This window comes from Ambystoma mexicanum, chromosome 5q, assembly GCF_040938575.1.
Source record: "Ambystoma mexicanum isolate Mex_15411 chromosome 5q, UKY_AmexF1_1, whole genome shotgun sequence".
NCBI classification, from domain to species: Eukaryota; Metazoa; Chordata; class Amphibia; order Caudata; family Ambystomatidae; genus Ambystoma; species Ambystoma mexicanum.
The window spans coordinates 528,990,886-529,009,769 of record NC_090933.1 but is presented as its reverse complement, the minus strand read 5'-3'; the positions used below and the strand labels follow the sequence as shown (position 1 = coordinate 529,009,769).

At 50.7% G+C, this 18,884-nt stretch overlaps 23 non-coding genes across 23 annotated transcripts; 10 read left to right on the top strand and 13 right to left on the bottom strand.

Annotated features, from left to right (window-relative positions):
- Positions 1-1,026: 1,026 nt before the first annotated feature.
- Positions 1,027-1,099, bottom strand: TRNAR-CCU (transfer RNA arginine (anticodon CCU)). The gene has a single exon. It is a non-coding gene; the product is annotated as a tRNA-Arg (tRNA).
- A 694-nt stretch (positions 1,100-1,793) lies between these two features.
- Positions 1,794-1,866, top strand: TRNAA-AGC (transfer RNA alanine (anticodon AGC)). Its single transcript has one exon. It is a non-coding gene; the product is annotated as a tRNA-Ala (tRNA).
- A 600-nt stretch (positions 1,867-2,466) lies between these two features.
- On the bottom strand, positions 2,467-2,539 carry TRNAR-CCU (transfer RNA arginine (anticodon CCU)). The gene has a single exon. It is a non-coding gene; the product is annotated as a tRNA-Arg (tRNA).
- A 694-nt stretch (positions 2,540-3,233) lies between these two features.
- On the top strand, positions 3,234-3,306 carry TRNAA-AGC (transfer RNA alanine (anticodon AGC)). Its single transcript has one exon. It is a non-coding gene; the product is annotated as a tRNA-Ala (tRNA).
- Positions 3,307-3,906: 600 nt separating this feature from the next.
- TRNAR-CCU (transfer RNA arginine (anticodon CCU)) lies at positions 3,907-3,979 on the bottom strand. Its single transcript has one exon. It is a non-coding gene; the product is annotated as a tRNA-Arg (tRNA).
- Positions 3,980-4,673: 694 nt separating this feature from the next.
- On the top strand, positions 4,674-4,746 carry TRNAA-AGC (transfer RNA alanine (anticodon AGC)). Its single transcript has one exon. It is a non-coding gene; the product is annotated as a tRNA-Ala (tRNA).
- A 600-nt stretch (positions 4,747-5,346) lies between these two features.
- On the bottom strand, positions 5,347-5,419 carry TRNAR-CCU (transfer RNA arginine (anticodon CCU)). Its single transcript has one exon. It is a non-coding gene; the product is annotated as a tRNA-Arg (tRNA).
- A 694-nt stretch (positions 5,420-6,113) lies between these two features.
- On the top strand, positions 6,114-6,186 carry TRNAA-AGC (transfer RNA alanine (anticodon AGC)). The gene has a single exon. It is a non-coding gene; the product is annotated as a tRNA-Ala (tRNA).
- A 599-nt stretch (positions 6,187-6,785) lies between these two features.
- Positions 6,786-6,858, bottom strand: TRNAR-CCU (transfer RNA arginine (anticodon CCU)). Its single transcript has one exon. It is a non-coding gene; the product is annotated as a tRNA-Arg (tRNA).
- Positions 6,859-7,552: 694 nt separating this feature from the next.
- On the top strand, positions 7,553-7,625 carry TRNAA-AGC (transfer RNA alanine (anticodon AGC)). The gene has a single exon. It is a non-coding gene; the product is annotated as a tRNA-Ala (tRNA).
- A 599-nt stretch (positions 7,626-8,224) lies between these two features.
- TRNAR-CCU (transfer RNA arginine (anticodon CCU)) lies at positions 8,225-8,297 on the bottom strand. The gene has a single exon. It is a non-coding gene; the product is annotated as a tRNA-Arg (tRNA).
- A 694-nt stretch (positions 8,298-8,991) lies between these two features.
- On the top strand, positions 8,992-9,064 carry TRNAA-AGC (transfer RNA alanine (anticodon AGC)). Its single transcript has one exon. It is a non-coding gene; the product is annotated as a tRNA-Ala (tRNA).
- Positions 9,065-9,664: 600 nt separating this feature from the next.
- On the bottom strand, positions 9,665-9,737 carry TRNAR-CCU (transfer RNA arginine (anticodon CCU)). The gene has a single exon. It is a non-coding gene; the product is annotated as a tRNA-Arg (tRNA).
- A 694-nt stretch (positions 9,738-10,431) lies between these two features.
- TRNAA-AGC (transfer RNA alanine (anticodon AGC)) lies at positions 10,432-10,504 on the top strand. The gene has a single exon. It is a non-coding gene; the product is annotated as a tRNA-Ala (tRNA).
- A 600-nt stretch (positions 10,505-11,104) lies between these two features.
- On the bottom strand, positions 11,105-11,177 carry TRNAR-CCU (transfer RNA arginine (anticodon CCU)). The gene has a single exon. It is a non-coding gene; the product is annotated as a tRNA-Arg (tRNA).
- A 1,367-nt stretch (positions 11,178-12,544) lies between these two features.
- Positions 12,545-12,617, bottom strand: TRNAR-CCU (transfer RNA arginine (anticodon CCU)). The gene has a single exon. It is a non-coding gene; the product is annotated as a tRNA-Arg (tRNA).
- A 694-nt stretch (positions 12,618-13,311) lies between these two features.
- On the top strand, positions 13,312-13,384 carry TRNAA-AGC (transfer RNA alanine (anticodon AGC)). The gene has a single exon. It is a non-coding gene; the product is annotated as a tRNA-Ala (tRNA).
- A 600-nt stretch (positions 13,385-13,984) lies between these two features.
- TRNAR-CCU (transfer RNA arginine (anticodon CCU)) lies at positions 13,985-14,057 on the bottom strand. Its single transcript has one exon. It is a non-coding gene; the product is annotated as a tRNA-Arg (tRNA).
- Positions 14,058-14,751: 694 nt separating this feature from the next.
- On the top strand, positions 14,752-14,824 carry TRNAA-AGC (transfer RNA alanine (anticodon AGC)). The gene has a single exon. It is a non-coding gene; the product is annotated as a tRNA-Ala (tRNA).
- Positions 14,825-15,424: 600 nt separating this feature from the next.
- On the bottom strand, positions 15,425-15,497 carry TRNAR-CCU (transfer RNA arginine (anticodon CCU)). Its single transcript has one exon. It is a non-coding gene; the product is annotated as a tRNA-Arg (tRNA).
- A 1,378-nt stretch (positions 15,498-16,875) lies between these two features.
- Positions 16,876-16,948, bottom strand: TRNAR-CCU (transfer RNA arginine (anticodon CCU)). The gene has a single exon. It is a non-coding gene; the product is annotated as a tRNA-Arg (tRNA).
- Positions 16,949-17,642: 694 nt separating this feature from the next.
- Positions 17,643-17,715, top strand: TRNAA-AGC (transfer RNA alanine (anticodon AGC)). Its single transcript has one exon. It is a non-coding gene; the product is annotated as a tRNA-Ala (tRNA).
- A 600-nt stretch (positions 17,716-18,315) lies between these two features.
- On the bottom strand, positions 18,316-18,388 carry TRNAR-CCU (transfer RNA arginine (anticodon CCU)). The gene has a single exon. It is a non-coding gene; the product is annotated as a tRNA-Arg (tRNA).
- Between the last annotated feature and the right edge of the window lie 496 nt (positions 18,389-18,884).

Here is an 18,884-nt window from a genome sequence, read left to right as displayed (position 1 = left end):
GCAACAGGCGTGATACTGTGCAACAGGCGCATTGCATGGCATTGGTGACATATTCAGGAAATTCCGCTTTGATGCCACCCAGGGCTGTTAACCTTTTATTTCATTTCAATACGATGCTTCGAATAATTGGTTCAAAGTGCGCAGCCTTTGCTCTTTTATTTCGTTTTCATCGGAGCAGGTCGGAGCTGGCAGAAGAGTGAGCCCTGTCTGCAGGAGCTCTGATTCCAGAAAGCATATTTTCCCTGTCTTTCTTACCACTCATCTGTGTCTCTTCGCTGACATGAGGCGTTGCTACACTCTGCAGTCTCCCGGCATTTAAAGTCTGCTACCAGCAGAGCACGTTCTGGACTTCACAGCGCCCAGCAAAGTACTAGCCTGCGCCCACCCCCTACTACCGCAAAAACCTTTTGCATGCTTTGGCAGAAGTGTGAACAAAATGCCACGAACCACCCCAGATGGGACTCGAACCCACAATCCCTGGCTTAGGAGGCCAGTGCCTTATCCTGTTTTTTTTACTATCATCCTAAAAGTCTTCCGTCCACTTTCTGCTATCCCAAAGAGTCATCCGCGCGAGGGCCGGCAACAGGCGTGATACTGTGCAACAGGCGCATTGCATGGCATTGGTGACATATTCAGGAAATTCCACTTTGATGCCACCCAGGGCTGTTAACCTTTTATTTCATTTCAATACGATGCTTCGAATAATTGGTTCAAAGTGCGCAGCCTTTGCTCTTTTATTTCGTTTTCATCGGAGCAGGTCGGAGCTGGCAGAAGAGTGAGCCCTGTCTGCAGGAGCTCTGATTCCAGAAAGCATATTTTCCCTGTCTTTCTTACCACTCATCTGTGTCTCTTCGCTGACATGAGGCGTTGCTACACTCTGCAGTCTCCCGGCATTTAAAGTCTGCTACCAGCAGAGCACGTTCTGGACTTCACAGCGCCCAGCAAAGTACTAGCCTGCGCCCACCCCCTACTACCGCAAAAACCTTTTGCATGCTTTGGCAGAAGTGTGAACAAAATGCCACGAACCACCCCAGATGGGACTCGAACCCACAATCCCTGGCTTAGGAGGCCAGTGCCTTATCCATTAGGCCACTGGGGCCACTCGACAGAGAAGGGGAAAGTTCTTTCTTTTCCTCTTCTCTCACTGGAGTCACGGGTACTGGCCCACTGAAAAGGGCAAGTTGGCTCACGTCCAAAGCTGCAGTGTCCCAGCACACGCGGGCAAAAGGCACCTGCTTGCACTCGGCTGGACACTTCCGCTTTATGGGACACACGATGGAAAGTGGACTCAATTCCCAGACCTAACTCTTACCTGTTTGGTATTCTGACGCTCGATTGTAAAATATGGCCAGCTGGTAAAAATGACAAAGGGCACTCCAGCGCTGGTCCTTTGGCTGCAGGCGGCGTGTCAGCGGCCTAAAACAGCAAGAAATAGCGAGAGAAATAAAGTGAGAAGCAAGCACCTTTTCAATTGGGCTCTCGGGTCTATGGGACTGGCGTGCAGCCTCTTGATCACAAGCGCAGGTCCAGCGTGAAAGGGCGTGGCAGTGGAGTCACTCTGCTATTAATACCTGGTTGGCCAATCCTCGTTGCAATGGATGGCCATCTGCAGCTTTACTTGTAGCTCCACTGAAGGTATTTTGTTTTGGGCAAAGGGGTGAGATTGTGATTTCCTCTGCCGCAGATGAAGAGAAAGGGCTTTATGCACTACAGGTCCCTGGACAGCCAAGCAAGTGTGAGCCGGAGATTGTGCTTCAGCTCTGAAGCAGTGTATCGAGAGCCTTCGAGGAGGAGGGGAATTAGCTCAGATGGTAGAGCGCTCGCTTAGCATGCGAGAGGTAGCGGGATCGATGCCCGCATTCTCCAGCAAGACGCTTTTTCTTCATTTTCACTATTTTATTCAAAACTCGCCAATCGTCGCAAATAAAGTCATGTGCTCGCTTCTGTTTTTTTTACTATCATCCTAAAAGTCTTCCGTCCACTTTCTGCTATCCCAAAGAGTCATCCGCGCGAGGGCCGGCAACAGGCGTGATACTGTGCAACAGGCGCATTGCATGGCATTGGTGACATATTCAGGAAATTCCACTTTGATGCCACCCAGGGCTGTTAACCTTTTATTTCATTTCAATACGATGCTTCGAATAATTGGTTCAAAGTGCGCAGCCTTTGCTCTTTTATTTCGTTTTCATCGGAGCAGGTCGGAGCTGGCAGAAGAGTGAGCCCTGTCTGCAGGAGCTCTGATTCCAGAAAGCATATTTTCCCTGTCTTTCTTACCACTCATCTGTGTCTCTTCGCTGACATGAGGCGTTGCTACACTCTGCAGTCTCCCGGCATTTAAAGTCTGCTACCAGCAGAGCACGTTCTGGACTTCACAGCGCCCAGCAAAGTACTAGCCTGCGCCCACCCCCTACTACCGCAAAAACCTTTTGCATGCTTTGGCAGAAGTGTGAACAAAATGCCACGAACCACCCCAGATGGGACTCGAACCCACAATCCCTGGCTTAGGAGGCCAGTGCCTTATCCATTAGGCCACTGGGGCCACTCGACAGAGAAGGGGAAAGTTCTTTCTTTTCCTCTTCTCTCACTGGAGTCACGGGTACTGGCCCACTGAAAAGGGCAAGTTGGCTCACGTCCAAAGCTGCAGTGTCCCAGCACACGCGGGCAAAAGGCACCTGCTTGCACTCGGCTGGACACTTCCGCTTTATGGGACACACGATGGAAAGTGGACTCAATTCCCAGACCTAACTCTTACCTGTTTGGTATTCTGACGCTCGATTGTAAAATATGGCCAGCTGGTAAAAATGACAAAGGGCACTCCAGCGCTGGTCCTTTGGCTGCAGGCGGCGTGTCAGCGGCCTAAAACAGCAAGAAATAGCGAGAGAAATAAAGAGAGAAATAAGCACCTTTTCAATTGGGCTCTCGGGTCTATGGGACTGGCGTGCAGCCTCTTGATCACAAGCGCAGGTCCAGCGTGAAAGGGCGTGGCAGTGGAGTCACTCTGCTATTAATACCTGGTTGGCCAATCCTCGTTGCAATGGATGGCCATCTGCAGCTTTACTTGTAGCTCCACTGAAGGTATTTTGTTTTGGGCAAAGGGGTGAGATTGTGATTTCCTCTGCGGCAGATGAAGAGAAAGGGCTTTATGCACTACAGGTCCCTGGACAGCCAAGCAAGTGTGAGCCGGAGACTGTGCTTCAGCTCTGAAGCAGTGTATCGAGAGCCTTCGAGGAGGAGGGGAGTTAGCTCAGATGGTAGAGCGCTCGCTTAGCATGCGAGAGGTAGCGGGATCGATGCCCGCATTCTCCAGCAAGACGCTTTTTCTTCATTTTCACTATTTTATTCAAAACTCGCCAATCGTCGCAAATAAAGTCATGTGCTCGCTTCTGTTTTTTTTACTATCATCCTAAAAGTCTTCCGTCCACTTTCTGCTATCCCAAAGAGTCATCCGCGCGAGGGCCGGCAACAGGCGTGATACTGTGCAACAGGCGCATTGCATGGCATTGGTGACATATTCAGGAAATTCCACTTTGATGCCACCCAGGGCTGTTAACCTTTTATTTCATTTCAATACGATGCTTCAAATAATTGGTTCAAAGTGCGCAGCCTTTGCTCTTTTATTTCGTTTTCATCGGAGCAGGTCGGAGCTGGCAGAAGAGTGAGCCCTGTCTGCAGGAGCTCTGATTCCAGAAAGCATATTTTCCCTGTCTTTCTTACCACTCATCTGTGTCTCTTCGCTGACATGAGGCGTTGCTACACTCTGCAGTCTCCCGGCATTTAAAGTCTGCTACCAGCAGAGCACGTTCTGGACTTCACAGCGCCCAGCAAAGTACTAGCCTGCGCCCACCCCCTACTACCGCAAAAACCTTTTGCATGCTTTGGCAGAAGTGTGAACAAAATGCCACGAACCACCCCAGATGGGACTCGAACCCACAATCCCTGGCTTAGGAGGCCAGTGCCTTATCCATTAGGCCACTGGGGCCACTCGACAGAGAAGGGGAAAGTTCTTTCTTTTCCTCTTCTCTCACTGGAGTCACGGGTACTGGCCCACTGAAAAGGGCAAGTTGGCTCACGTCCAAAGCTGCAGTGTCCCAGCACACGCGGGCAAAAGGCACCTGCTTGCACTCGGCTGGACACTTCCGCTTTATGGGACACACGATGGAAAGTGGACTCAATTCCCAGACCTAACTCTTACCTGTTTGGTATTCTGACGCTCGATTGTAAAATATGGCCAGCTGGTAAAAATGACAAAGGGCACTCCAGCGCTGGTCCTTTGGCTGCAGGCGGCGTGTCAGCGGCCTAAAACAGCAAGAAATAGCGAGAGAAATAAAGTGAGAAGCAAGCACCTTTTCAATTGGGCTCTCGGGTCTATGGGACTGGCGTGCAGCCTCTTGATCACAAGCGCAGGTCCAGCGTGAAAGGGCGTGGCAGTGGAGTCACTCTGCTATTAATACCTGGTTGGCCAATCCTCGTTGCAATGGATGGCCATCTGCAGCTTTACTTGTAGCTCCACTGAAGGTATTTTGTTTTGGGCAAAGGGGTGAGATTGTGATTTCCTCTGCGGCAGATGAAGAGAAAGGGCTTTATGCACTACAGGTCCCTGGACAGCCAAGCAAGTGTGAGCCGGAGACTGTGCTTCAGCTCTGAAGCAGTGTATCGAGAGCCTTCGAGGAGGAGGGGAATTAGCTCAGATGGTAGAGCGCTCGCTTAGCATGCGAGAGGTAGCGGGATCGATGCCCGCATTCTCCAGCAAGACGCTTTTACTTCATTTTCACTATTTTATTCAAAACTCGCCAATCGTCGCAAATAAAGTCATGTGCTCGCTTCTGTTTTTTTTACTATCATCCTAAAAGTCTTCCGTCCACTTTCTGCTATCCCAAAGAGTCATCCGCGCGAGGGCCGGCAACAGGCGTGATACTGTGCAACAGGCGCATTGCATGGCATTGGTGACATATTCAGGAAATTCCACTTTGATGCCACCCAGGGCTGTTAACCTTTTATTTCATTTCAATACGATGCTTCGAATAATTGGTTCAAAGTGCGCAGCCTTTGCTCTTTTATTTCGTTTTCATCGGAGCAGGTCGGAGCTGGCAGAAGAGTGAGCCCTGTCTGCAGGAGCTCTGATTCCAGAAAGCATATTTTCCCTGTCTTTCTTACCACTCATCTGTGTCTCTTCGCTGACATGAGGGGTTGCTACACTCTGCAGTCTCCCGGCATTTAAAGTCTGCTACCAGCAGAGCACGTTCTGGACTTCACAGCGCCCAGCAAAGTACTAGCCTGCGCCCACCCCCTACTACCGCAAAAACCTTTTGCATGCTTTGGCAGAAGTGTGAACAAAATGCCACGAACCACCCCAGATGGGACTCGAACCCACAATCCCTGGCTTAGGAGGCCAGTGCCTTATCCATTAGGCCACTGGGGCCACTCGACAGAGAAGGGGAAAGTTCTTTCTTTTCCTCTTCTCTCACTGGAGTCACGGGTACTGGCCCACTGAAAAGGGCAAGTTGGCTCACGTCCAAAGCTGCAGTGTCCCAGCACACGCGGGCAAAAGGCACCTGCTTGCACTCGGCTGGACACTTCCGCTTTATGGGACACACGATGGAAAGTGGACTCAATTCCCAGACCTAACTCTTACCTGTTTGGTATTCTGACGCTCGATTGTAAAATATGGCCAGCTGGTAAAAATGACAAAGGGCACTCCAGCGCTGGTCCTTTGGCTGCAGGCGGCGTGTCAGCGGCCTAAAACAGCAAGAAATAGCGAGAGAAATAAAGTGAGAAGCAAGCACCTTTTCAATTGGGCTCTCGGGTCTATGGGACTGGCGTGCAGCCTCTTGATCACAAGCGCAGGTCCAGCGTGAAAGGGCGTGGCAGTGGAGTCACTCTGCTATTAATACCTGGTTGGCCAATCCTCGTTGCAATGGATGGCCATCTGCAGCTTTACTTGTAGCTCCACTGAAGGTATTTTGTTTTGGGCAAAGGGGTGAGATTGTGATTTCCTCTGCGGCAGATGAAGAGAAAGGGCTTTATGCACTACAGGTCCCTGGACAGCCAAGCAAGTGTGAGCCGGAGACTGTGCTTCAGCTCTGAAGCAGTGTATCGAGAGCCTTCGAGGAGGAGGGGAATTAGCTCAGATGGTAGAGCGCTCGCTTAGCATGCGAGAGGTAGCGGGATCGATGCCCGCATTCTCCAGCAAGACGCTTTTACTTCATTTTCACTATTTTATTCAAAACTCGCCAATCGTCGCAAATAAAGTCATGTGCTCGCTTCTGTTTTTTTTACTATCATCCTAAAAGTCTTCCGTCCACTTTCTGCTATCCCAAAGAGTCATCCGCGCGAGGGCCGGCAACAGGCGTGATACTGTGCAACAGGCGCATTGCATGGCATTGGTGACATATTCAGGAAATTCCACTTTGATGCCACCCAGGGCTGTTAACCTTTTATTTAATTTCAATACGATGCTTCGAATAATTGGTTCAAAGTGCGCAGCCTTTGCTCTTTTATTTCGTTTTCATCGGAGCAGGTCGGAGCTGGCAGAAGAGTGAGCCCTGTCTGCAGGAGCTCTGATTCCAGAAAGCATATTTTCCCTGTCTTTCTTACCACTCATCTGTGTCTCTTCGCTGACATGAGGGGTTGCTACACTCTGCAGTCTCCCGCATTTAAAGTCTGCTACCAGCAGAGCACGTTCTGGACTTCACAGCGCCCAGCAAAGTACTAGCCTGCGCCCACCCCCTACTACCGCAAAAACCTTTTGCATGCTTTGGCAGAAGTGTGAACAAAATGCCACGAACCACCCCAGATGGGACTCGAACCCACAATCCCTGCCTTAGGAGGCCAGTGCCTTATCCATTAGGCCACTGGGGCAACTCGACAGAGAAAGGGAAAGTTCTTTCTTTTCCTCTTCTCTCACTGGAGTCACGGGTACTGGCCCACTGAAAAGGGCAAGTTGGCTCACGTCCAAAGCTGCAGTGTCCCAGCACACGCGGGCAAAAGGCACCTGCTTGCACTCGGCTGGACACTTCCGCTTTATGGGACACACGATGGAAAGTGGACTCAATTCCCAGACCTAACTCTTACCTGTTTGGTATTCTGACGCTCGATTGTAAAATATGGCCAGCTGGTAAAAATGACAAAGGGCACTCCAGCGCTGGTCCTTTGGCTGCAGGCGGCGTGTCAGCGGCCTAAAACAGCAAGAAATAGCGAGAGAAATAAAGTGAGAAGCAAGCACCTTTTCAATTGGGCTCTCGGGTCTATGGGACTGGCGTGCAGCCTCTTGATCACAAGCGCAGGTCCAGCGTGAAAGGGCGTGGCAGTGGAGTCACTCTGCTATTAATACCTGGTTGGCCAATCCTCGTTGCAATGGATGGCCATCTGCAGCTTTACTTGTAGCTCCACTGAAGGTATTTTGTTTTGGGCAAAGGGGTGAGATTGTGAATTCCTCTGCGGCAGATGAAGAGAAAGGGCTTTATGCACTACAGGCCCCTGGACAGCCAAGCAAGTGTGAGCCGGAGACTGTGCTTCAGCTCTGAAGCAGTGTATCGAGAGCCTTCGAGGAGGAGGGGAATTAGCTCAGATGGTAGAGCGCTCGCTTAGCATGCGAGAGGTAGCGGGATCGATGCCCGCATTCTCCAGCAAGACGCTTTTTCTTCATTTTCACTATTTTATTCAAAACTCGCCAATCGTCGCAAATAAAGTCATGTGCTCGCTTCTGTTTTTTTTACTATCATCCTAAAAGTCTTCCGTCCACTTTCTGCTATCCCAAAGAGTCATCCGCGCGAGGGCCGGCAACAGGCGTGATACTGTGCAACAGGCGCATTGCATGGCATTGGTGACATATTCAGGAAATTCCACTTTGATGCCACCCAGGGCTGTTAACCTTTTATTTCATTTCAATACGATGCTTCGAATAATTGGTTCAAAGTGCGCAGCCTTTGCTCTTTTATTTCGTTTTCATCGGAGCAGGTCGGAGCTGGCAGAAGAGTGAGCCCTGTCTGCAGGAGCTCTGATTCCAGAAAGCATATTTTCCCTGTCTTTCTTACCACTCATCTGTGTCTCTTCGCTGACATGAGGGGTTGCTACACTCTGCAGTCTCCCGGCATTTAAAGTCTGCTACCAGCAGAGCACGTTCTGGCTTCACAGCGCCCAGCAAAGTACTAGCCTGCGCCCACCCCCTACTACCGCAAAAACCTTTTGCATGCTTTGGCAGAAGTGTGAACAAAATGCCACGAACCACCCCAGATGGGACTCGAACCCACAATCCCTGGCTTAGGAGGCCAGTGCCTTATCCATTAGGCCACTGGGGCCACTCGACAGAGAAGGGGAAAGTTCTTTCTTTTCCTCTTCTCTCACTGGAGTCACGGGTACTGGCCCACTGAAAAGGGCAAGTTGGCTCACGTCCAAAGCTGCAGTGTCCCAGCACACGCGGGCAAAAGGCACCTGCTTGCACTCGGCTGGACACTTCCGCTTTATGGGACACACGATGGAAAGTGGACTCAATTCCCAGACCTAACTCTTACCTGTTTGGTATTCTGACGCTCGATTGTAAAATATGGCCAGCTGGTAAAAATGACAAAGGGCACTCCAGCGCTGGTCCTTTGGCTGCAGGCGGCGTGTCAGCGGCCTAAAACAGCAAGAAATAGCGAGAGAAATAAAGTGAGAAGCAAGCACCTTTTCAATTGGGCTCTCGGGTCTATGGGACTGGCGTGCAGCCTCTTGATCACAAGCGCAGGTCCAGCGTGAAAGGGCGTGGCAGTGGAGTCACTCTGCTATTAATACCTGGTTGGCCAATCCTCGTTGCAATGGATGGCCATCTGCAGCTTTACTTGTAGCTCCACTGAAGGTATTTTGTTTTGGGCAAAGGGGTGAGATTGTGATTTCCTCTGCGGCAGATGAAGAGAAAGGGCTTTATGCACTACAGGTCCCTGGACAGCCAAGCAAGTGTGAGCCGGAGACTGTGCTTCAGCTCTGAAGCAGTGTATCGAGAGCCTTCGAGGAGGAGGGGAATTAGCTCAGATGGTAGAGCGCTCGCTTAGCATGCGAGAGGTAGCGGGATCGATGCCCGCATTCTCCAGCAAGACGCTTTTACTTCATTTTCACTATTTTATTCAAAACTCGCCAATCGTCGCAAATAAAGTCATGTGCTCGCTTCTGTTTTTTTTACTATCATCCTAAAAGTCTTCCGTCCACTTTCTGCTATCCCAAAGAGTCATCCGCGCGAGGGCCGGCAACAGGCGTGATACTGTGCAACAGGCGCATTGCATGGCATTGGTGACATATTCAGGAAATTCCACTTTGATGCCACCCAGGGCTGTTAACCTTTTATTTCATTTCAATACGATGCTTCGAATAATTGGTTCAAAGTGCGCAGCCTTTGCTCTTTTATTTCGTTTTCATCGGAGCAGGTCGGAGCTGGCAGAAGAGTGAGCCCTGTCTGCAGGAGCTCTGATTCCAGAAAGCATATTTTCCCTGTCTTTCTTACCACTCATCTGTGTCTCTTCGCTGACATGAGGCGTTGCTACACTCTGCAGTCTCCCGGCATTTAAAGTCTGCTACCAGCAGAGCACGTTCTGGACTTCACAGCGCCCAGCAAAGTACTAGCCTGCGCCCACCCCCTACTACCGCAAAAACCTTTTGCATGCTTTGGCAGAAGTGTGAACAAAATGCCACGAACCACCCCAGATGGGACTCGAACCCACAATCCCTGGCTTAGGAGGCCAGTGCCTTATCCATTAGGCCACTGGGGCCACTCGACAGAGAAGGGGAAAGTTCTTTCTTTTCCTCTTCTCTCACTGGAGTCACGGGTACTGGCCCACTGAAAAGGGCAAGTTGGCTCACGTCCAAAGCTGCAGTGTCCCAGCACACGCGGGCAAAAGGCACCTGCTTGCACTCGGCTGGACACTTCCGCTTTATGGGACACACGATGGAAAGTGGACTCAATTCCCAGACCTAACTCTTACCTGTTTGGTATTCTGACGCTCGATTGTAAAATATGGCCAGCTGGTAAAAATGACAAAGGGCACTCCAGCGCTGGTCCTTTGGCTGCAGGCGGCGTGTCAGCGGCCTAAAACAGCAAGAAATAGCGAGAGAAATAAAGTGAGAAGCAAGCACCTTTTCAATTGGGCTCTCGGGTCTATGGGACTGGCGTGCAGCCTCTTGATCACAAGCGCAGGTCCAGCGTGAAAGGGCGTGGCAGTGGAGTCACTCTGCTATTAATACCTGGTTGGCCAATCCTCGTTGCAATGGATGGCCATCTGCAGCTTTACTTGTAGCTCCACTGAAGGTATTTTGTTTTGGGCAAAGGGGTGAGATTGTGATTTCCTCTGCGGCAGATGAAGAGAAAGGGCTTTATGCACTACAGGTCCCTGGACAGCCAAGCAAGTGTGAGCCGGAGACTGTGCTTCAGCTCTGAAGCAGTGTATCGAGAGCCTTCCAGGAGGAGGGGAATTAGCTCAGATGGTAGAGCGCTCGCTTAGCATGCGAGAGGTAGCGGGATCGATGCCCGCATTCTCCAGCAAGACGCTTTTTCTTCATTTTCACTATTTTATTCAAAACTCGCCAATCGTCGCAAATAAAGTCATGTGCTCGCTTCTGTTTTTTTTACTATCATCCTAAAAGTCTTCCGTCCACTTTCTGCTATCCCAAAGAGTCATCCGCGCGAGGGCCGGCAACAGGCGTGATACTGTGCAACAGGCGCATTGCATGGCATTGGTGACATATTCAGGAAATTCCACTTTGATGCCACCCAGGGCTGTTAACCTTTTATTTCATTTCAATACGATGCTTCGAATAATTGGTTCAAAGTGCGCAGCCTTTGCTCTTTTATTTCGTTTTCATCGGAGCAGGTCGGAGCTGGCAGAAGAGTGAGCCCTGTCTGCAGGAGCTCTGATTCCAGAAAGCATATTTTCCCTGTCTTTCTTACCACTCATCTGTGTCTCTTCGCTGACATGAGGCGTTGCTACACTCTGCAGTCTCCCGGCATTTAAAGTCTGCTACCAGCAGAGCACGTTCTGGACTTCACAGCGCCCAGCAAAGTACTAGCCTGCGCCCACCCCCTACTACCGCAAAAACCTTTTGCATGCTTTGGCAGAAGTGTGAACAAAATGCCACGAACCACCCCAGATGGGACTCGAACCCACAATCCCTGGCTTAGGAGGCCAGTGCCTTATCCATTAGGCCACTGGGGCCACTCGACAGAGAAGGGGAAAGTTCTTTCTTTTCCTCTTCTCTCACTGGAGTCACGGGTACTGGCCCACTGAAAAGGGCAAGTTGGCTCACGTCCAAAGCTGCAGTGTCCCAGCACACGCGGGCAAAAGGCACCTGCTTGCACTCGGCTGGACACTTCCGCTTTATGGGACACACGATGGAAAGTGGACTCAATTCCCAGACCTAACTCTTACCTGTTTGGTATTCTGACGCTCGATTGTAAAATATGGCCAGCTGGTAAAAATGACAAAGGGCACTCCAGCGCTGGTCCTTTGGCTGCAGGCGGCGTGTCAGCGGCCTAAAACAGCAAGAAATAGCGAGAGAAATAAAGTGAGAAGCAAGCACCTTTTCAATTGGGCTCTCGGGTCTATGGGACTGGCGTGCAGCCTCTTGATCACAAGCGCAGGTCCAGCGTGAAAGGGCGTGGCAGTGGAGTCACTCTGCTATTAATACCTGGTTGGCCAATCCTCGTTGCAATGGATGGCCATCTGCAGCTTTACTTGTAGCTCCACTGAAGGTATTTTGTTTTGGGCAAAGGGGTGAGATTGTGATTTCCTCTGCGGCAGATGAAGAGAAAGGGCTTTATGCACTACAGGTCCCTGGACAGCCAAGCAAGTGTGAGCCGGAGACTGTGCTTCAGCTCTGAAGCAGTGTATCGAGAGCCTTCGAGGAGGAGGGGAATTAGCTCAGATGGTAGAGGGCTCGCTTAGCATGCGAGAGGTAGCGGGATCGATGCCCGCATTCTCCAGCAAGACGCTTTTACTTCATTTTCACTATTTTATTCAAAACTCGCCAATCGTCGCAAATAAAGTCATGTGCTCGCTTCTGTTTTTTTTACTATCATCCTAAAAGTCTTCCGTCCACTTTCTGCTATCCCAAAGAGTCATCCGCGCGAGGGCCGGCAACAGGCGTGATACTGTGCAACAGGCGCATTGCATGGCATTGGTGACATATTCAGGAAATTCCACTTTGATGCCACCCAGGGCTGTTAACCTTTTATTTCATTTCAATACGATGCTTCGAATAATTGGTTCAAAGTGTGCAGCCTTTGCTCTTTTATTTCGTTTTCATCGGAGCAGGTCGGAGCTGGCAGAAGAGTGAGCCCTGTCTGCAGGAGCTCTGATTCCAGAAAGCATATTTTCCCTGTCTTTCTTACCACTCATCTGTGTCTCTTCGCTGACATGAGGCGTTGCTACACTCTGCAGTCTCCCGGCATTTAAAGTCTGCTACCAGCAGAGCACGTTCTGGACTTCACAGCGCCCAGCAAAGTACTAGCCTGCGCCCACCCCCTACTACCGCAAAAACCTTTTGCATGCTTTGGCAGAAGTGTGAACAAAATGCCACGAACCACCCCAGATGGGACTCGAACCCACAATCCCTGGCTTAGGAGGCCAGTGCCTTATCCATTAGGCCACTGGGGCCACTCGACAGAGAAGGGGAAAGTTCTTTCTTTTCCTCTTCTCTCACTGGAGTCACGGGTACTGGCCCACTGAAAAGGGCAAGTTGGCTCACGTCCAAAGCTGCAGTGTCCCAGCACACGCGGGCAAAAGGCACCTGCTTGCACTCGGCTGGACACTTCCGCTTTATGGGACACACGATGGAAAGTGGACTCAATTCCCAGACCTAACTCTTACCTGTTTGGTATTCTGACGCTCGATTGTAAAATATGGCCAGCTGGTAAAAATGACAAAGGGCACTCCAGCGCTGGTCCTTTGGCTGCAGGCGGCGTGTCAGCGGCCTAAAACAGCAAGAAATAGCGAGAGAAATAAAGTGAGAAGCAAGCACCTTTTCAATTGGGCTCTCGGGTCTATGGGACTGGCGTGCAGCCTCTTGATCACAAGCGCAGGTCCAGCGTGAAAGGGCGTGGCAGTGGAGTCACTCTGCTATTAATACCTGGTTGGCCAATCCTCGTTGCAATGGATGGCCATCTGCAGCTTTACTTGTAGCTCCACTGAAGGTATTTTGTTTTGGGCAAAGGGGTGAGATTGTGATTTCCTCTGCCGCAGATGAAGAGAAAGGGCTTTATGCACTACAGGTCCCTGGACAGCCAAGCAAGTGTGAGCCGGAGATTGTGCTTCAGCTCTGAAGCAGTGTATCGAGAGCCTTCGAGGAGGAGGGGAATTAGCTCAGATGGTAGAGCGCTCGCTTAGCATGCGAGAGGTAGCGGGATCGATGCCCGCATTCTCCAGCAAGACGCTTTTTCTTCATTTTCACTATTTTATTCAAAACTCGCCAATCGTCGCAAATAAAGTCATGTGCTCGCTTCTGTTTTTTTTACTATCATCCTAAAAGTCTTCCGTCCACTTTCTGCTATCCCAAAGAGTCACCCGCGCGAGGGCCGGCAACAGGCGTGATACTGTGCAACAGGCGCATTGCATGGCATTGGTGACATATTCAGGAAATTCCACTTTGATGCCACCCAGGGCTGTTAACCTTTTATTTCATTTCAATACGATGCTTCGAATAATTGGTTCAAAGTGCGCAGCCTTTGCTCTTTTATTTCGTTTTCATCGGAGCAGGTCGGAGCTGGCAGAAGAGTGAGCCCTGTCTGCAGGAGCTCTGATTCCAGAAAGCATATTTTCCCTGTCTTTCTTACCACTCATCTGTGTCTCTTCGCTGACATGAGGCGTTGCTACACTCTGCAGTCTCCCGGCATTTAAAGTCTGCTACCAGCAGAGCACGTTCTGGACTTCACAGCGCCCAGCAAAGTACTAGCCTGCGCCCACCCCCTACTACCTCAAAAACCTTTTGCATGCTTTGGCAGAAGTGTGAACAAAATGCCACGAACCACCCCAGATGGGACTCGAACCCACAATCCCTGGCTTAGGAGGCCAGTGCCTTATCCATTAGGCCACTGGGGCAACTCGACAGAGAAGGGGAAAGTTCTTTCTTTTCCTCTTCTCTCACTGGAGTCACGGGTACTGGCCCACTGAAAAGGGCAAGTTGGCTCACGTCCAAAGCTGCAGTGTCCCAGCACACGCGGGCAAGAGGCACCTGCTTGCACTCGGCTGGACACTTCCGCTTTATGGGACACACGATGGAAAGTGGACTCAATTCCCAGACCTAACTCTTACCTGTTTGGTATTCTGACGCTCGATTGTAAAATATGGCCAGCTGGTAAAAATGACAAAGGGCACTCCAGCGCTGGTCCTTTGGCTGCAGGCGGCGTGTCAGCGGCCTAAAACAGCAAGAAATAGCGAGAGAAATAAAGTGAGAAGCAAGCACCTTTTCAATTGGGCTCTCGGGTCTATGGGACTGGCGTGCAGCCTCTTGATCACAAGCGCAGGTCCAGCGTGAAAGGGCGTGGGAGTGGAGTCACTCTGCTATTAATACCTGGTTGGCCAATCCTCGTTGCAATGGATGGCCATCTGCAGCTTTACTTGTAGCTCCACTGAAGGTATTTTGTTTTGGGCAAAGGGGTGAGATTGTGATTTCCTCTGCGGCAGATGAAGAGAAAGGGCTTTATGCACTACAGGTCCCTGGACAGCCAAGCAAGTGTGAGCCGGAGACTGTGCTTCAGCTCTGAAGCAGTGTATCGAGAGCCTTCGAGGAGGAGGGGAATTAGCTCAGATGGTAGAGCGCTCGCTTAGCATGCGAGAGGTAGCGGGATCGATGCCCGCATTCTCCAGCAAGACGCTTTTTCTTCATTTTCACTATTTTATTCAAAACTCGCCAATCGTCGCAAATAAAGTCATGTGCTCGCTTCTGTTTTTTTTACTATCATCCTAAAAGTCTTCCGTCCACTTTCTGCTATCCCAAAGAGTCATCCGCGCGAGGGCCGGCAACAGGCGTGATACTGTGCAACAGGCGCATTGCATGGCATTGGTGACATATTCAGGAAATTCCACTTTGATGCCACCCAGGGCTGTTAACCTTTTATTTCATTTCAATACGATGCTTCGAATAATTGGTTCAAAGTGCGCAGCCTTTGCTCTTTTATTTCGTTTTCATCGGAGCAGGTCGGAGCTGGCAGAAGAGTGAGCCCTGTCTGCAGGAGCTCTGATTCCAGAAAGCATATTTTCCCTGTCTTTCTTACCACTCATCTGTGTCTCTTCGCTGACATGAGGCGTTGCTACACTCTGCAGTCTCCCGGCATTTAAAGTCTGCTACCAGCAGAGCACGTTCTGGACTTCACAGCGCCCAGCAAAGTACTAGCCTGCGCCCACCCCCTACTACCGCAAAAACCTTTTGCATGCTTTGGCAGAAGTGTGAACAAAATGCCACGAACCACCCCAGATGGGACTCGAACCCACAATCCCTGGCTTAGGAGGCCAGTGCCTTATCCATTAGGCCACTGGGGCAACTCGACAGAGAAAGGGAAAGTTCTTTCTTTTCCTCTTCTCTCACTGGAGTCACGGGTACTGGCCCACTGAAAAGGGCAAGTTGGCTCACGTCCAAAGCTGCAGTGTCCCAGCACACGCGGGCAAAAGGCACCTGCTTGCACTCGGCTGGACACTTCCGCTTTATGGGACACACGATGGAAAGTGGACTCAATTCCCAGACCTAACTCTTACCTGTTTGGTATTCTGACGCTCGATTGTAAAATATGGCCAGCTGGTAAAAATGACAAAGGGCACTCCAGCGCTGGTCCTTTGGCTGCAGGCGGCGTGTCAGCGGCCTAAAACAGCAAGAAATAGCGAGAGAAATAAAGTGAGAAGCAAGCACCTTTTCAATTGGGCTCTCGGGTCTATGGGACTGGCGTGCAGCCTCTTGATCACAAGCGCAGGTCCAGCGTGAAAGGGCGTGGGAGTGGAGTCACTCTGCTATTAATACCTGGTTGGCCAATCCTCGTTGCAATGGATGGCCATCTGCAGCTTTACTTGTAGCTCCACTGAAGGTATTTTGTTTTGGGCAAAGGGGTGAGATTGTGAATTCCTCTGCGGCAGATGAAGAGAAAGGGCTTTATGCACTACAGGTCCCTGGACAGCCAAGCAAGTGTGAGCCGGAGACTGTGCTTCAGCTCTGAAGCAGTGTATCGAGAGCCTTCGAGGAGGAGGGGAATTAGCTCAGATGGTAGAGCGCTCGCTTAGCATGCGAGAGGTAGCAGAGAGGTAGCAGGATCGATGCCCGCATTCTCCAGCAAGACGCTTTTTCTTCATTTTCACTATTTTATTCAAAACTCGCCAATCGTCGCAAATAAAGTCATGTGCTCGCTTCTGTTTTTTTTACTATCATCCTAAAAGTCTTCCGTCCACTTTCTGCTATCCCAAAGAGTCATCCGCGCGAGGGCCGGCAACAGGCGTGATACTGTGCAACAGGCGCATTGCATGGCATTGGTGACATATTCAGGAAATTCCACTTTGATGCCACCCAGGGCTGTTAACCTTTTATTTCATTTCAATACGATGCTTCGAATAATTGGTTCAAAGTGCGCAGCCTTTGCTCTTTTATTTCGTTTTCATCGGAGCAGGTCGGAGCTGGCAGAAGAGTGAGCCCTGTCTGCAGGAGCTCTGATTCCAGAAAGCATATTTTCCCTGTCTTTCTTACCACTCATCTGTGTCTCTTCGCTGACATGAGGGGTTGCTACACTCTGCAGTCTCCCGGCATTTAAAGTCTGCTACCAGCAGAGCATGTTCTGGACTTCACAGCGCCCAGCAAAGTACTAGCCTGCGCCCACCCCCTACTACCGCAAAAACCTTTTGCATGCTTTGGCAGAAGTGTGAACAAAATGCCACGAACCACCCCAGATGGGACTCGAACCCACAATCCCTGGCTTAGGAGGCCAGTGCCTTATCCATTAGGCCACTGGGGCCACTCGACAGAGAAGGGGAAAGTTCTTTCTTTTCCTCTTCTCTCACTGGAGTCACGGGTACTGGCCCACTGAAAAGGGCAAGTTGGCTCACGTCCAAAGCTGCAGTGTCCCAGCACACGCGGGCAAAAGGCACCTGCTTGCACTCGGCTGGACACTTCCGCTTTATGGGACACACGATGGAAAGTGGACTCAATTCCCAGACCTAACTCTTACCTGTTTGGTATTCTGACGCTCGATTGTAAAATATGGCCAGCTGGTAAAAATGACAAAGGGCACTCCAGCGCTGGTCCTTTGGCTGCAGGCGGCGTGTCAGCGGCCTAAAACAGCAAGAAATAGCGAGAGAAATAAAGTGAGAAGCAAGCACCTTTTCAATTGGGCTCTCGGGTCTATGGGACTGGCGTGCAGCCTCTTGATCACAAGCGCAGGTCCAGCGTGAAAGGGCGTGGCAGTGGAGTCACTCTGCTATTAATACCTGGTTGGCCAATCCTCGTTGCAATGGATGGCCATCTGCAGCTTTACTTGTAGCTCCACTGAAGGTATTTTGTTTTGGGCAAAGGGGTGAGATTGTGATTTCCTCTGCGGCAGATGAAGAGAAAGGGCTTTATGCACTACAGGTCCCTGGACAGCCAAGCAAGTGTGAGCCGGAGACTGTGCTTCAGCTCTGAAGCAGTGTATCGAGAGCCTTCGAGGAGGAGGGGAATTAGCTCAGATGGTAGAGCGCTCGCTTAGCATGCGAGAGGTAGCGGGATCGATGCCCGCATTCTCCAGCAAGACGCTTTTACTTCATTTTCACTATTTTATTCAAAACTCGCCAATCGTCGCAAATAAAGTCATGTGCTCGCTTCTGTTTTCTTTACTATCATCCTAAAAGTCTTCCGTCCACTTTCTGCTATCCCAAAGAGTCATCCGCGCGAGGGCCGGCAACAGGCGTGATACTGTGCAACAGGCGCATTGCATGGCATTGGTGACATATTCAGGAAATTCCACTTTGATGCCACCCAGGGCTGTTAACCTTTTATTTCATTTCAATACGATGCTTCGAATAATTGGTTCAAAGTGCGCAGCCTTTGCTCTTTTATTTCGTTTTCATCGGAGCAGGTCGGAGCTGGCAGAAGAGTGAGCCCTGTCTGCAGGAGCTCTGATTCCAGAAAGCATATTTTCCCTGTCTTTCTTACCACTCATCTGTGTCTCTTCGCTGACATGAGGCGTTGCTACACTCTGCAGTCTCCCGGCATTTAAAGTCTGCTACCAGCAGAGCACGTTCTGGACTTCACAGCGCCCAGCAAAGTACTAGCCTGCGCCCACCCCCTACTACCGCAAAAACCTTTTGCATGCTTTGGCAGAAGTGTGAACAAAATGCCACGAACCACCCCAGATGGGACTCGAACCCACAATCCCTGGCTTAGGAGGCCAGTGCCTTATCCATTAGGCCACTGGGGCCACTCGACAGAGAAGGGGAAAGTTCTTTCTTTTCCTCTTCTCTCACTGGAGTCACGGGTACTGGCCCACTGAAAAGGGCAAGTTGGCTCACGTCCAAAGCTGCAGTGTCCCAGCACACGCGGGCAAAAGGCACCTGCTTGCACTCGGCTGGACACTTCCGCTTTATGGGACACACGATGGAAAGTGGACTCAATTCCCAGACCTAACTCTTACCTGTTTGGTATTCTGACGCTCGATTGTAAAATATGGCCAGCTGGTAAAAATGACAAAGGGCACTCCAGCGCTGGTCCTTTGGCTGCAGGCGGCGTGTCAGCGGCCTAAAACAGCAAGAAATAGCGAGAGAAATAAAGTGAGAAGCAAGCACCTTTTCAATTGGGCTCTCGGGTCTATGGGACTGGCGTGCAGCCTCTTGATCACAAGCGCAGGTCCAGCGTGAAAGGGCGTGGCAGTGGAGTCACTCTGCTATTAATACCTGGTTGGCCAATCCTCGTTGCAA